This window comes from Canis lupus, chromosome 20, assembly GCF_048164855.1.
Source record: "Canis lupus baileyi chromosome 20, mCanLup2.hap1, whole genome shotgun sequence".
NCBI lineage: Eukaryota > Metazoa > Chordata > Mammalia > Carnivora > Canidae > Canis > Canis lupus.
This window is the reverse complement of record NC_132857.1, coordinates 24,302,496-24,319,016: the sequence shown is the minus strand read 5'-3', so window position 1 is coordinate 24,319,016 and position 16,521 is coordinate 24,302,496. Positions and strand designations below refer to the sequence as shown.

General features: G+C 37.9%; 1 long non-coding RNA gene across 2 annotated transcripts in view; it reads left to right on the top strand.

Moving 5' to 3' along the window:
- Positions 1–15,315, top strand: part of LOC140612071 (uncharacterized) — a 29,031-nt gene extending 13,716 nt beyond the window's left edge. Inside the window, exon 3 of one of the 2 annotated variants that reach the window (XR_012013386.1) lies at positions 14,601–15,315. This is a non-coding gene — a long non-coding RNA (uncharacterized lncRNA). Of the gene's footprint in view, positions 1–11,001; positions 11,392–14,600 lie in introns of those variants that run through there. The other variant, XR_012013387.1, reaches the window with a different exon arrangement.
- The last annotated feature ends 1,206 nt before the right edge of the window (positions 15,316–16,521 follow it).

The window sequence follows — 16,521 nt, the reverse complement described above, 5'->3', positions numbered from 1 at the left end:
GAGTTTTTCATTGTGATCAGTTTCCTATTCCTTTGGAGGCAGGTATCTTATCTGTCCACCTGTCTGTCTATCCACCTATAGCTTCCTAGTTCATCTTCTCTGGTATGTTCTATTCTGCCGATGAAAAGGAAACAGTTACACCATCACATCATTTGACAGGAACTTTATATTAGAAGTTAGAAGTCATAAAGGAGGAACAGAAATGTTTTTTTAGGAAGAGTTAGATAAGTAGAAGATAACTTCTATAAAGTCACATGTGTCAGAAAATAGACATAGGTGTTTAGAGTCCTGGGAAGAGTATGGGAGGAGGGGTAACATGTTGGCTAAACAGTGATGTGGCATTAGCCTAGACTAAGACTACTGACTCTGATCTACAGGCCAGATCCTAACTGCTGCCTGGTTTATTTTTTTTAATAATATTATTTATTTAGTTATTTATTTATTTATTTATTCATTCATTCATTCATTCATTCATTCATGAGAGACATAGAGAGAGAGGCAGAGACACAGGCAGAGGGAGAAGCAGGCTCCATTCAGGGAGCCTGACGTGGGACTCAATCCCGGGTCTCCAGGATCATGCCCCGGGCTGAAGGCGGCACTAAACCACTGAGCCACCTGGTCTGCCCTGCTGCCTGTTTTTGTATGGTACACAAGTGAAGGGAAGGTTTCAACATTTTTAAATGGTTGAAAAAAATTAGAAGAATATTTTGTGATACATGAAAATTTTATAAAATTGAAACTTGAGGTTCCATACATGGTTTTATTGATGTGGAACCATGCCCATTTATTTACATATTTTTTGTGACTGTTTTTGAGATAGGAAGGCAGAGTTGAACAGATATAATTGTCCTGAAACAAAGGCTTAAATATTTACTGTCTAGCTCTTTACAGAAAGTTTGCTAACCTCTGACCTAGACCACTGCTTCTCAACCCCTAATAGTTTGTAAATCATTTGAAGATTTTGTGAAAATGTCTAGTTTCTGATTCAGTAGGTCAAGGGAGCCTAAGTGTCAGTATTTCTTTTTTTTAAGATTTTATTTATTTATACATGAGAGACACAGAGAGGCAGAGACACAGGCAGAGGAAGAAGCAGGCTCCATGCAGGAAGCCTGATGCGGGAATCGATCCCAGGCCTCCAGGCTCACCCCCTAGGCGGAAGGCAGGTGCTAAACCGCTGAGCCACCCAGGGATCCCAGTGTCTGTAGTTTTAATGAACTGAGGACCACATAGTAAGTGGCAAAGCTCTAGTGCAGGATTAACACACTTATTTTTTAAAGAGCCAAGTAATAAATGGTTCAGAATCTGTAGCCTATCCAGTCCTTTTCTTTACAACTATGTACATCTGCTGGGTAATGTAGACATAGACACCATATAAAAGAGCAGGAGGGGCTGTGTTCCAATAAACATTTACGGAAGTAGGCTTTGGGCTGGAATTGGCACGAAGATTTACTTTAGCATTCACTGGCCTCAGCTGTTAAGTGTGGGTGTCCGTTAAGTAATAGACACAGTCCTACCTTCAACTTGCTTACTAGTTTTATAACGTATTCCAGTAATGATGATAAAGACAGCAGTTAACTTGTATTGGGTAATTATCATATGCCAGGCTCTATGTGAAGCACTATGAGCCATCTCTTATTTAATTACCACAACAAATCCTAGGAAGCAGATACCATCATTATCCTTGCTGACAGATGAGAATAGTGAGCTTAAGAAAAAAAAAATTAAAGCTGTCAACAGCAAATCAGTGGGGGCCTAGGGTAAGGCATAACTCATGATTATTGAATGACCGTTGGATTATTAGATGACTGGATCAAATGTGTGCACTCATAGGAGTTCCACAAGCTGGAGAACAAAACTGTGACTCTACTGGCTTCCTTCATTGTGAGGCCTGGTTCTCGAGGACCTGAACAGTAAAAGATAAGACATCTCTTTAGAGGCAACATTAAATGTAGGTGTCAGATACTGGATGTTTGACTCAGTCCAGAGCTTTCTTTTTCATGAAAGATTTAGTACCTTCACTGCATGTTTTTGAAGTTAAGGCTCATAGAGATCTCAGAAAGCATAGTTTTCATAGTTTTGGATTTTCCATGCTCCAAAAATGAAATTGCTTTACTTTATAATAACATGTTATTTTAGGCACCAAATAATTATGGCATTTTGCCTTCCTTGTGTACTTTAGAATTTTCAATTATACAGTAAATGTCCCTTCTAACCACAGTGACTGAAATTACATTTTTCCTTCCAAATTCTAGATTTTTTCCCCTTCCTTCTTAGCTGCAATTACTAATGTAGAGAGTAGACCTTAATTCTGGCCTAGAATATAAGATTACTCTTATCTGTCTTTACACTGTTATTTCCATGTAAATGAATGTTTTTAGGTAAGATGCCTATCAGTATAACTACATTATAATAAATTAATAGATCCCTGAGAGCTAACATGTTGTTAATAAAAATGCTTTGGAAGAAAACTTTCTGGAGTCTCAGACACAATGTCCTTGGACTATTGCTCTCATATAAATATGAATAAATATGCCATTTTTTTTTATAAATCACCCGTTGAAAAACTTTTATGTCATTGCTTTGATGAATAATAATAGGTTCCATTTTATGAGCAGTCAGTGTAGGTACAGGGCAAGGAGGAATATGTCAACATTTTCTAAGTATTAAGAATCAATAATCAGTAACCTCTTTCTCTGTGTGTGTGTGTCTCTTTGAGGCAGAGACAAAGGCAGAGGGAGAAGCAGGCTCCATGCAGGGAGCCCGATGTGGGACTCTATCCTGGGCCTCCAGGATCATGCCTTGGGCCAAAGGCAGATGCTCAACCACTGAGCCACCCGGGGATCCCATGAATAAAAAAAAATCTTAAAAAGAATCAATAACCTTAAATTTTTAGGTGGGGAAGGAAGTTAAATATGACACTTAAATAGGAAATCACATACTTACAGATTCTAAAAGCCAGAATTTAGGGCAGGGGAGGGGTGCATCCCAGTGCCTTGGCCTGAGGCCAGGGGCCTGGGTGGGGGGTTGGGGAGGCTGTGGCTGGATCTCTGTGGGGTTCAGAACTCAAAGGTGATGGGGACAAAGTCATATCTTAGGAGTCCGGGAGGGGCTCCTGCTTTCAGATCAGAGCAAGAGAGGCTTCCTCTCGAACTTTGCTCAGGCCCCTCCGTGGGTTTCTTTCTCTTCCATCAGCCTTGCTCATGTTCCTGCACCTGTGTCCTCCCTTACAGACATGTAACTCAGCCAGGACAGATGCTACAGCCTCATCCGTGTGTCCTCAGCCCAGAGCCTTCTCTTCTCAGGCACTTTCTGCCTTTCTGTGCTTCTCAGTTGTTTATGTTTGTTTTGTCTTTTAATGAAGTAGTATTTGGCTGGGGCTGAGGGTGCACACAGAGCACTTCTTATGTACACAACAACAAGAAACCTTCTACCAGAAACGTTTTACAAATTTCCTGTCATGGCATAATAACAGTTGTGGGGTCTTTGGGGCCTGTGCAAAACTGTATCGAAACCCTGATCATCTTGGGTTGAAGCCAAAGTCTCCCTATTTTAACTTAAATAAAATAATTATTTTTTCAAAAAAAAAATCTAGCCATCTGTGTACACTCCTATTTTTCTATATGAGTCCCAATTGATTAAGTAAAATTCTTAAAGTCGTTTGCTTCTTTAACACAAATATGTTAGTTTTTCCCCCTGAATCTGGGACTATGTATTGGTTTCCTAGGGCCGTTATAATGAAGTACCATAAACTGGTGGCTTACAACAACAGGACTTTATTGTCTTGCAATTCTGGAGGTTAGAAGTCTGAAATCAATGTATTGGTAGGGCCACAGTCCTTCTGAAGGATCTGGGGCAGAATTCTTTGCCTCTTCATAGGTTCTGATGAAGGCCAGCAATTCTTAGCACTCTTTGGCTTGAGATATATATCACTCCAATCTCTGCCTCTGGCTTCATACGGTGCTTGTGACTCTGTCTCTTCACGTTGCTGTCTTCTTAAAAGGATATCATTTGTTTTGGATTAGGGCTCCACTCTACTCCAGTATGATCTTAACTAATGACATCTGCAACAACTCTGTTTTCAAATAGGCCACATTTTGAGGTACTGGGTATTAGGACTTCACTATATCTTTCTTGGGTGAGGGATGGTACAGTTTACCCATAACAGAGTATGGGGATGTAAAGATATTATTGTTTTCCATGCAGATCTTACAGTATAGGAAGAACACATATATAGAGATTTATGAAGATGCAGGTTGTAAATACAATATTCACAAAATGCTGTAAGTGTATTGCAGTGGGCAAAGCTACCTTTTCCCAAGTGAAATGGTAAAAGAAGGCTTTCAAAGGCAGATGCCATTTGAACTAATCTTTGAGGGACATATACGAGTTCATTGAGAAAAGGATGCCAGGTGGGAGGACACATCGGCCAGAAATGTTGGGGTAAAGGCATGGATTAAGTGTTTGTTTGCTGTGTTTATTACTAGCTACTCTTTATTGAGTATTAGTGTGTGTCATTTAATCGATAACAACCTTTTGATCCCAATGGTACAGATGGGAGAACTGAAATTTCAAAAAATTAAGTATTTGGTCTCCCACTAACACATCTTGAAGGTGGTACTATTGAGATTAGAACCCAGGGAGCCTGATTACATAGTCTATAATTTGCCATTGTGCTAAAAACTACAGTTTAGGGTATTTGGGAGTGCATATGGATAGTTAGACATAAGGCCAAAGAGATAGGTTGGAGACAAATTGTGAAGAGGTTGGTTTATCAATTGATTTGCTCAACAGAAAATTGTTGACTTACTAGAGTTTGAACTTTAAGGGCTATTGACATTTGAACAATTTCCAAAGCTGTAAGGACAGGTGTCAAATGGCCACATTCCTATGCAGTGTAGGGTAGTTTGGAGGCCCAGAAGCTAGAGAGGAGGTTACTGTCATGGACCATTTTATAATTAATGAAGGTTGGAATTAAACAGAGACAATGGAACCGGAGGGGCGATAAAGTCAGAGATACTTGTGAGTCAAGGTCAGTGAGGTGTTGAACCTAAGTCATTGCCTCTGTTGTGTGGCCATTCCTGATCCTTTGGCTCAAGTGCTGAAAGTAGAGCTGTCTCAACTAATGTGGTCAAATGCAATAATTTTAATTCATAACCCTAACTTTAGAAAGAGTCTAGTGAGTATGTGCCAATGTGATGGTTGTATTAGTGCACATATAAATGATTATATTATAGAAGATATAAAAATGTCTTTAAAATTCCAAAGACTGAGTTAACATATTTTAAAACAGACTACATAAAAGAAAATATTTTGCCATGTGCTCTGATGTAATCTCATCTATCTGTATTTTTTTAAAGATTTTATCTATTTATTCATGAGAGACCCACAGAGAGAGGCAGAGACATAGGCAGAGGGAGAAGCAGGCTCCCTATGGGGAACCTGATGCGGAACTCCATCCTAGGACCCCAGGATCATGACCTGATCCAAAGTCAGATACTCAACTACTGAGCCACCCAGATGTCCCTCATCTATTTTTTTTAATTTTATTTATTTATGATAGTCACACAGAGAGAGAGAGAGAGAGGCAGAGACACAGGCAGAGGGAGAAGCAGGCTCCATGCACCAGGAGCCTGACGTGGGATTCGATCTCGGGTTTCCAGGATTGCGCCCTGGGCCAAAGGCAGGCGCCAAACCGCTGCGCCACCCAGGGATCCCCCCTCATCTATTTTTATTAAGTTGTAAATGGTTAAATTCATCCAAGTATTATTGGAAGTATAGCCACACTTCAGCTCAGCTTATTCAACTAAAGCCTGGTTATTGTAAAAAATCTATTATTTCTTAAAAATAGCTTAATTGATTACTGGGTTAATGTAATAACATTTTACATTAATTTGAAAGCAAGGCATTATTTAAGGGTCCCAATTTGTCTTTGTGTGGGACAGAGGTAACCAAAACTGTGTCTCCCTGTTACTTATGGCCCTCATGAGCTGCCCAAACAATCATGAATGTCCAGCAGGATATTTATGGGATTTCCTAAAAAGATATCAATTACCGGAGGAAAGTTTATTTAAAAAAAAGCTGCATTTCTCTTAAGTGAATTTTCTCTTATTTTGAGGAATTATTTTATGCAGGTATCCGGTGCCACCACAGACAGTGCATTGTGACTTGCTCATCTTTAGTGACTTTTGGCTTGTCTGTGTGTACTTGGCTGCTTTCCCCAAATGTTGGCCAGGGCCTTCTGATATAACTGCCATTAATCAGGCAAAAGCAAATACAAACAATGTGAATCTTTTTCCACTTTTAGCCCGTAAATTAAAAGTATAATATCATAAATTTGGGGAAAATTAGACATAAACTGACATATTTATATACATGCTATATCTCACTAAATGAAAATCTAGGCTAGAATTTCTTTTTTAAAAATAATTCTTTTGAATTGATTGTATCTTGCACAATGAAAGCTGAAGTGACCTGAAAATGGCCTACATTCTTTCCCTAGTGTTCTTGTAGGCACCTGAACACACACACACACACAAAAACCAAACCCTAGATTGTGTGGAAATGTTATGTCTTCTTGTGGTTGATTTTCAACTTGATACTTTGCATCATTGCAAGATTAAAAAATTTTTCCTGGAATGTTGATTTAGAATGTTGAGCACTAACTTAGAATTCAGTTTTAAGATTTGAAACACACAGTGCAATTAAGGGGTTTAAAATTCCTGTACTTCATTGTAAGAGACCATTCTTTTATAAATTAGAGTGTTTTGTAAAATAGCAGCCAAAGGACAGGGAGATGGAAAAGGAAAATAGAAAAACAGGAAGAATTATCCTTCTTTGTTCCGTTCGAAAACACACCCAAAAAGAATATTAAGTATAAGTAGTGAGGGAAAAGGCTGACTGTGCCAACTTACTAGCATTGATTAAGCAGTTCAAATGTGTTAATATAGTGATTTTCAGATTGCTGACAAAATGTGTAACACAACAGGAGGAAAAACCCCACAACTGTATTCTCAGTATCCAAACTATTGCTGCCAACATGAAGAAAGACTGTGCATCATATAATATTTTGCTAGACTTAACTGTTGTTTAGGTCTGTGGGGATATATCGATACCTAGAACTATATGCCAGCATGTGAAGGTAAGATCAACTGTGAAGGGCTTCTTCCTTTGCTTAATAAAACTCCTGGAATCTAACAGGGAACTAACCTGGCATCAGATGGCTATATGAGATTTGCAATGCCTTTTTCATAGTAAAGAATCTAAACACATCCAGAGAGTGATTATATAAATATGCAGTTCATATAGGTATATGGTCTACCATATGGTCTACCAGAGTTTCCTAGCAGTTTAAAAATGGTTCCGTAGATAAGAGGGATAGACCTAGAGTCTAGGACTAGAGCTAAAGCTGGAGCTGGAGTGCTTTCCAAGACCACCACCAGTTCTTCCATCCCTGGGAAAAAGGACAGAAAGGGGTGGTTCTGCTTGGCGCATTCAGAGATTTACTTGATTAGGATTCAGTCTGGACTAGACCACCTCATACTTTGACACTCTTAAGTTCTAGTGTTATAATACGTGGCCTCAAATTATTCAGAATCAATGGGACATGGTCAGGGAACCCTTGCATTTCTGTCCCTACTGGTCACCTGCTGTTCACTGTAGAGAGAATTCAGCATTTGCCCAGTTGCCCTCCCAGACAAGAAAAAGTGGTGGACACAGCCAGATCCACACCAACCAGCTTATATCCTATTCTTATGGATTCTTAAATGATGACACATTGATCAAGTTCATGAATATCACTGTTGCACGAAAACAGCAATACCTCTGATACCTGGTACGTTCTAAGAAAAAACATTTGTCATTTAACTTTTCAGAGTTAAAGTCACTGAGGTGGGGTTTTAATAAAGAAAATTAGTACTGTTATAATGTCTACATTATACAGTTTTACAAAGATACTTGATTTCTTTAATACAAATTTAGAGAAAATCTGTAAGTAATGGTGATGATGTGAATCAAAGAGGTAACAAACAGTTCACCGATCTGGAGGGCTTGCCCTGCCTGAACTAGAAGTCTGTTCTTTTTCCTTTTTAAGATTCTATTTATTTATTCATGAGAGACAGAGAGGCAGAGACATAGGCAGAGGGAGAAGCTCCTCCTGTGGGGAGCCCAATGTGGGACTCGATCCCGGGACCCTGGATCATGACCTGAGCCATTGAACCACCAAGGTGCCCCTGGAAGACTTTGTTCTTATGTGTCATATGGATTGTAGACAAGTGATCTGGAGGGCTCGAGTCTGAATCTGCTGCCCTAAATTTGGTAGTGAGTTTAGAATATTTGTTTAATGCAGTTATTTCAAATGAGACAACATTTACAAAGAGATATTAGAACTGTGGTAAAGTTTCTGGAAAAACCATGGAATAAGACAATTTAATGAACAGAATAAATAGTGGGGATTTGGAAAGATCTTTTCGAATCGATAACAAGTGGCAGAGAAAAAGGAGTTACTAATTTTCCTGCTATGTGGAATGAAACCGCACTTTCTGGGATTCACATTTCATATCAGAATTGTTTAACTAGCAAAATGCTGAAATGATTAAATATAAAACCATGAAGTTAAAGCTCGAGAAAACTTTGGTCAGAGATGTTTCTGGAATGAGCCTTCACTTTCGTAGTTGTTTCTGTTCTGTTGGTCAGTGATGAAATGTGCTCTAATCAGCCTAGTAAATTATCCACAAAGGAGGGTTTACTTTGGTGGTTTGAAGGTATCTCCTTTCAGAGCTGTGATGCACAGAGCAGCACATCCCTTAACAGCTCATTTCCTCAGGGATACTAAGCAAGAGCCACACCCAGGAAAAGAGAAAAGTTTAAGATCTCTTCCCTTACTGTGAACCCTTTCCATGTTTAAACACAGATGACTCTCTCATTTGGAGTCTGGCTTAAACTGAACACTGCCACAAAGGCGCTAAATACTTCCTATGCAGAGACCCAGGGTCCATTTTTCACCAGGAAAATAAAAGCTGTCTTTACCAGCATTGTGCTTTGCCCAGATGTGAAACTGAAGCCGAAATGAATGAAACAACCTTATTTTTCCTATGGCAATTTAGATGGAGAACACTGTAATAAGTTGATGTGCAAACAGTATAAATATGTGTTGGTTGCCTATTAGAAACTGCCAAGAGTTCAGGTCTTATTTAGTAAAGCATGGTGTTGCTTTAGGTCTCAACCTGGTCCTTCCTCTGTCTTGGAAGTCCTCCCTGGTCGGCACAGTTATCCAATAATGTTGGGCCTGGGAAGCTGTCTCGTCCTAAGGTTTTTTTTGCATTTTAATTGTTTATTCTAATTTCTATTGATTTGACCATTGCCTTCTGATTTTTTTGTCTTACTTCAGCAGAGTAATGTCAAATGACTATGTAAATATACATATTTCATTTATATAGTTACTTATAAAATAATGTGTTCTTCGGATGTCAAATTGCTGTATCAGCAGAGTTAACTCCTCAGAACAGGTGGGACAGCAGGAAGAGACTAGAGTGAATGGAGAAATTCACTAACTTACTGTGTCTGAGTAAAATGAATATATATCTTTGAAGGACATCATTTCCAACTTTAAAATAAAAACAGAGAAGCCGAATCTAATGTGATTTGACTAGCCCATGTTTTTAAGTTTAGTAGTACCAATTCCTGAAATTTTAAAATTATTAATACAAAAAATAAACATAAAATATTTTAGAAGGTTTTTTGGTCAAAGTTGTATTATATGATAGGCTTTATTTTCCTTGGCATATTATGAAAAAGTCAACAAATAGCTCGGACCAACGGTGTACTTATACTTACTGGTAAATATTTATTAACTAGCTCTGGAAATGGGGTTAGAGAAGTCCTGATTCATAGCATTTGACAATTAACATGATGTAAATACTCCTACATGGGGCCAGTTTCAGACTACCCCTGGGATGTCAATTGGCTTGAAAACCTCTTGAAAGTTTAATAATTAGTTCTTACAATGCATAATGACTCTGCTCCAGCATATTGGCCAAGGATGAATTTATAAAAACTGTAAAATGATCTTCACAGCTTAAGAGTTTGTCAAATCAGTTGTCTAATGTGGACGTGGAACCTCAAATATTCTGTCTTAGGATCCTCCAAATGCCTCTAGAAAAAAATGAAAACATAGTAGGGATAAGAATGGGAAAATTCTACTATATTTGCTCTATTTAGAATCTTACACCAAATATATTGGAAAAGTGTATTAAATGGAATGAATAGTTCCTTAAGCCTTTGAGATAAATAAATGTGTCTCTGAAAATAAAGATTTTAGTATTATTTGTAGCATGTTGTTGGAAGTAGAATATCAATAAATGGCCATGAATAAATAAATGATTTACTGCCCCAGTCACTAAACCTTTTCCTTATATTACTTTTTAATTTATATTCTTGGAGTGTGTCTTCTTTGGTATCCCTTTTCCCTCAAATCAGTTTCTATGCATCAGTGCCAATTTATTTCACCAAAACAAATATCCCTACAAAAACTCTTTATCTGCTAGACTGTTTACAGTGTATAACTAAATGATTTTATTCCCCCCTCCTTCCCACCATTCTTTAAATTAAAAGAATTAGAAGGATGTTGCTAATCCTGTGCCAGAGTTTGGGAATTATATGAAAAATATCCTCTGACTAATCCCACCTTACCTGGAACTATTAATAATTTAGGGAAAAGAGACTTAGTTGTTTAATCTGCCAGAATGAAAAGTTACAAGTAAAAGCTTCTTAACTTTATTCATTCCTTTCATCATCTCAGGCCTGGGTCTCAGAAGGTCTATGTTGATTAAATTCTTTGCTGCTTGAGAATATTTTTAATTGGCAGCTGATAAGGAGTGCTTTCAAATAAATTTATTCTAACATGGTCCTTGGGTGTGACCTTTTCTTTTTAGGAATAGCCAAGAAATAGATTTACTAAAGAACATAATCCAGTAATCTTCACTGAGTTGTCATCTTTTTTTAAAGGGCTTGTATGAGCACTGGGGGTTATATGCAACTGTGAATTATTAAAAACTACATATGAATGCAATGAAACGCCGGGACACCTGCACCCCGATGTTTATAGCAGCAATGGCCACGATAGCCAAACTGTGGAAGGAGCCTCGGTGTCCAACGAAAGATGAATGGATAAAGAAGATGTGGTTTATGTATACAATGGAATATTACTCAGCTATTAGAAATGACAAATACCCACCATTTGCTTCAACGTGGATGGAACTGGAGGGTATTATGCTGAGTGAAGTCAGTCAGTCGGAGAAGGACAAACATTATATGTTCTCATTCATTTGGGGAATATAAATAATACTGAAAGGGAATATAAGGGAAGGGAGAAGAAATGTGTGGGCAATATCAGAAAGGGAGATAGAACGTAAAGACTGCTAACTCTGGGAAACGAACTAGGGGTGGTAGAAGGGGAGGAGGGCGGGGGTGGGAGTGAATGGGTGACGGGCACTGGGGGTTATTCTGTATGTTAGTAAATTGAACACCAATAAAAAAAAACTACATATGAAACTAATGATATACTATATATTGGCAAATTGAAGTTAAGTAAAAATAGATAGATAGATAGATAGATAGATAGACAGACTTATAGTTTTTAACTTGCCTAGTCCTCTCTCATATGTTCTTGTTTGCTCAAATACAGGAGAAGCATAATGGCAATGCTCTAGAACAATGAAGAAAAAATGAGGTTCTAAAAAGAGTGATTGGATCAGAGAAAATTTAGAAAATGATATTTCTGTTTCCTTGGCTTTAAGAGGCCTAGGTACTCAGATAGGTAAAGCAAGTGGAGGGCTTTGATTTTTTAAAATTTATTTTGTAAAGCCCTGGGGACTCTCCCTTTCCCGAAAACTTAAGGCTCCAGAAGGGTTGCTTTTAACCACACCATGCATGATAATTTTTCTTTCTGCCTCCAAGGAAATTCTTAATCCGTGCTCTTCCTAATCCTTCTGCATTGGCTGTTTGTCAGTTGGAAACATTGACAGGTCTCATTAGTGAGTAGATATTAAAGTAACACATTTGTTCTAAAGAGAAAAACAAGCATATACATGTTACAGAGGTCACCAGTCACACAATGTACTGTTTGGAAATTTCCATTCACTTTTTCTATGTATATAAAGATTAAACTCTGATTCTTTAGGGAACTGTTTTTCAAATTACCCTATTAAAATAAAGCACTTCTGTATCTGTAGCTACTTTGGTGAAAAAAAAAAAAAAGGTTTGCCTCTTGGTGGATGTTAGAAGGAGATCATGATGTACCTACAATGTAAATTTGTTAAAAAGAAGGTAGGGTAAACTGATATACTAAAGTACTAAGTACTCTCCCTACCGTGAAACCTTTGAATCTATATTTTCTCCTGGATACAAACTTCCTGAGAACTTTCTTATCATTGAAGGCTCAAGGACAAGTGTTAAATGAGCTTATCCTTTTTACTTGAATTGAATATATGGGGTACTTAAAACCATAATCTCTATAGTCTAAACCCTTCCCACCAAAACAAGCAGTAAACCAACAAACAAACTACCCATCCAGGGAGATTACTAATCTGGTGGCTGATAGGTTATGTGATTTTGTTGCCTTTAATTTTCTTCCCAGATTTCCTTCTGTAGCATCCCTCTTTATTCTGTAAAGCCTTTTGAATATCTGCTTCTCTCTGAAGTATCATCAATTAATGAAATATTATGTAAGTTGTAACAATTTGATCTTCTCTACTCATATTAGCATTAAGCAACAGGATTCCTGAAGATGGAAAGACTTCCTTTGTCCTCCCTTTAAGGACATCAAAGCTACTTGTGTCTTCCACTTCTCTACCCCCTGATCACCAGGAATATGAGTAAAAAGTAGAAAAAGGACACTCATTTCTAAGAGATTGCTGGTTCCTGATCTGAGCCTTTGCAGACTTCAAAAGAGAAAATACTATAATTGAGAATATTCTTTTAAAGAAGAATGTCTGTTTTCTAGGCTTACCAATAATGGAGATTAAATAATAGAGAGCAAATTAATTCTAAGAAGAATGGTGGAATGATACGAAACAGAAAAAAGAAAGGCAAAGAAATAGTTGCCTTTGTTCTATATATTTGCTTAAATACTTTACAGCTCTGCCCCCAGACTCCTCTCTGATGCTATCAGGGCTAGCAACAGAGCTAGCCTAGGTAGCTATAGGCAGATCAATAATGAAACTCTATTGAAAAACCTCAGAAAGTAATGGGCAAAACCAAACCAAAATTACCCAAACATTTAATCAAGTGAATTTTTCTCAATTTCTGTTCTGAGTAACTATGTCATTACTTAAACAGCGTATTTCTTTCTATCATTAGTGTATGTTTGCTTGCATCTCTCCATTGACTTTAATCTTCAAATATGGTGTTTCTTTAATTTAAAAGGGTTTCAATATTCCCATCCCTTTATTATCAACAGACTTGCTGCTGGGAGAGATGAACTGTTGCCCTAGAAACACTCAAAACCTCAATTTCCCTGGAGCAATATCTCACTAATCTCAGCACTCAAATCACAATGTATTTAGTTAGAGCTTGCTCAGTGAGTACTTGAGGGTTGACTAAATGACTATTAAACTTCTCAGAGCAATCAAAGTAAAAGCTCCAAAGCAGCAGATCACCCATGTTGGAAGACAGCTCCTTCCATTCAGAGATCAGTTTTGTCAAGACCACCTAGAAGACACACAATTACCATTTACTGAGGGTAACTGCAGAATAGTAATCCCATATGTACCATGGATATAACCTATATATAATTTCCTGATACTTCCTAAATGTGGCATTTGGTAAAAAAAAAACAAACAAAACATAGGTAAGTATCCATGTGTACATATGCATGTGCTTGTGTCTGTGTGTTCTCCTTGTGTAGACTCTCTTTGATTTGCTTACCCTCTCACTTGTTGACTACCTTTCTTCTCTTGTTTACCAACTCTCTTGGTAGAAGTTTGGCAATTTAGTTTATGTATCTTGAGGAATGCAGAGAGGACAGATCTAAGGACTTGAGACATATTTCCGAAGTGTTTGATTTCATCAGGACCAGAATAAGATTAGGTGTTTGTAATACAGTTTGACTCAAGGATTAGATCATCTTCTGACAGAAAGAAAGTGGTAAGAAAGTTATAGCTTCAAGATATGCTTGCAAACTAACACATCTGCTCATAAATCATAGTTTCTGGGAGAAGGAAGACCAAAACAAAAGTAAAACAAAAGACATGACACTGTCAACAGCAACAGAAAATAAAAATTTGATTCATAAACCAGGAGTCAGAGATTTTGTAGGATACCAGTAAAATTCCCATGAGTTACCAAGGGAAATGCTATTTCATCAGTTTTGAAATGGCTTTCCACTAGACCATTGACAAGTCCTTCCAATGCCGGCTTCCAGTCTAGCTTAGTGGAACATATTACTCTTCTCTGAAGGTTTGAGGGACTGTGTACGGCATTGCTGTTAATATTCCCATTTCATGTGTGAAACTGGGGTATGAAGGGTTAGTCTGTTTCTCTGGATTTGCACAGCTCTCTGTCTAAAATTTTTTTTTTATTTTTTATTTTTTATTTATTTATGATAGTCACACACAGAGAGAGAGAGAGAGAGTCAGAGACACAGGCAGAGGGAGAAGCAGGCTCCATGCACCGGGAGCCCGACGTGGGATTCGATCCCAGGTCTCCAGGATCGCGCCCTGGGCCAAAGGCAGGCGCTAAACCGCTGCGCCACCCAGGGATCCCTGCACAGCTCTCTGAAGCAAGAATATCCAGAGGAATTACAGAAGTATGACTATATTGAAGCCTATTTTAAAAATGGTATACTATTTTGAAACATAAGTTAATTGGAAATTTGGGCTGTTATCAATTATAGTTTAACTTGAATGTCTGAAAATAATTCATAAGTAGCCTTTACTTTCTATAATTGAGGTTTCCATGTAAGATATGTTTTATTTATAACATGCTACACATTATTTTTTACATGGTTACTAACCGTGCACCTTTTGAAATAGTTATGATTTTAAAAATGAAAATTCTGAAAGGTCTATTTCTATGCCTTCTATGCCTCGGAAAATATTTGAATACTCTTGCTGTGTCATTTAATTTTGTATTGACCCCAGCTGCTGGTTGCAATCTATTTTTTTCCAGCCAGTGGCCATCAAGATGCCTTTCTAAGGTGCCTCAAATCCATATTTTATTTTATTTAAGATTTATGCTTTCAAAGGTGATCATCCACTTTAAAAATAAGAAACACCAAAAATAAATAAAGATACTAAGTCCTTTATTCCATTGAATATTCAAGCTAGAGGGAGTGTGTCAGGTCCTGCAGTCAGGGCTCCTCATCTTCTCTTTTTTAAAGATAAGGATGCTAAGCCTAGTGAGATGGTGCAGCTTGCCAAGACCACACAGCTAGTTAAGGAGGAGCCAGCACTGGAGCCCACATCTCTTGGCTTGCAGTTGAGACCTTCCCCACTGTATTTCAAGGAGACCATATTTAGCAAAGATTAAAATGCTGAAATTTTCTCTCCACATCTGTATTTTTCAGTAAATCAATCTTGGACATGAATCATACTCACCATTTCCAGTGTTTATCTGAAAAGTCCTAGAGCTCTGAACATTTTGGGGTTTACCTTTCATTAGCTACAGTGAAAATAGTGAAAGAGCCAGTCCCACCTCCTGTCCTGAATATACTGTTCCTCTCTGATATATTGGGTTTGCAGCTGCTTTTTGAGCCTCTCTCTTAAACACCATCCTCTTTACCCTATTGAAGAGTTATTGGGAATTTGGGAATCAACTGAAATATTTCAGTTTACAACAATGTAATTTAATGTTCACCATTCAAAATCAGAAACATAATGATACTCATTTATAGTCTGCCTTCCCTCTGGCTATTATTAATAATTTAAATAATGTTAAGATAGTGTTTCAAAGGAACATTTCAATTTTCACCATATGTGCTTAGGGGGATCCCTGGGTGGCTCAGCGGTTGAGCATCTACCTTCAGCCCAGGGTGTGATCCTGGAGACCTGGGATTGAGTCCTGCGTCAGGCTTCCTGCATGGAGCCTGCTTCTGCCTCTGTCTTCCTCTCTGTCTCTCATGAATAAATAAATTAAAAAAAGAAAGAAATGCCTGATTCGAGGGATTTTGCTTTTTCAACCAGTAGGAAGTGCATTAAGTGAAGTATTTGTATCTGCTTTACTTCCCTTGAGGACCAGAATAATAGTAATCACATTTTTCCTGAGTGCTTACAAACTGCCAGTTCTGGGAATAAACACTTTATGTGCATCATCTTATTGAATTCTTATGGCTACCCTGTGAGATGGTTATTATGGACTCCATTTTACAGATGAAGTAACTGAGGCTAAGGGATTAAGATCACAAAGTTGATCAATGGCAGAACTGTGGAAAAATCCAAGCAGTCTCAATTCAGGTCCCAGCTCTGTTGCAGAATATATAACCCTCTGGGGAGGGGACAGCTTCCTAGTCCCAACATTATTTGGTTGCCT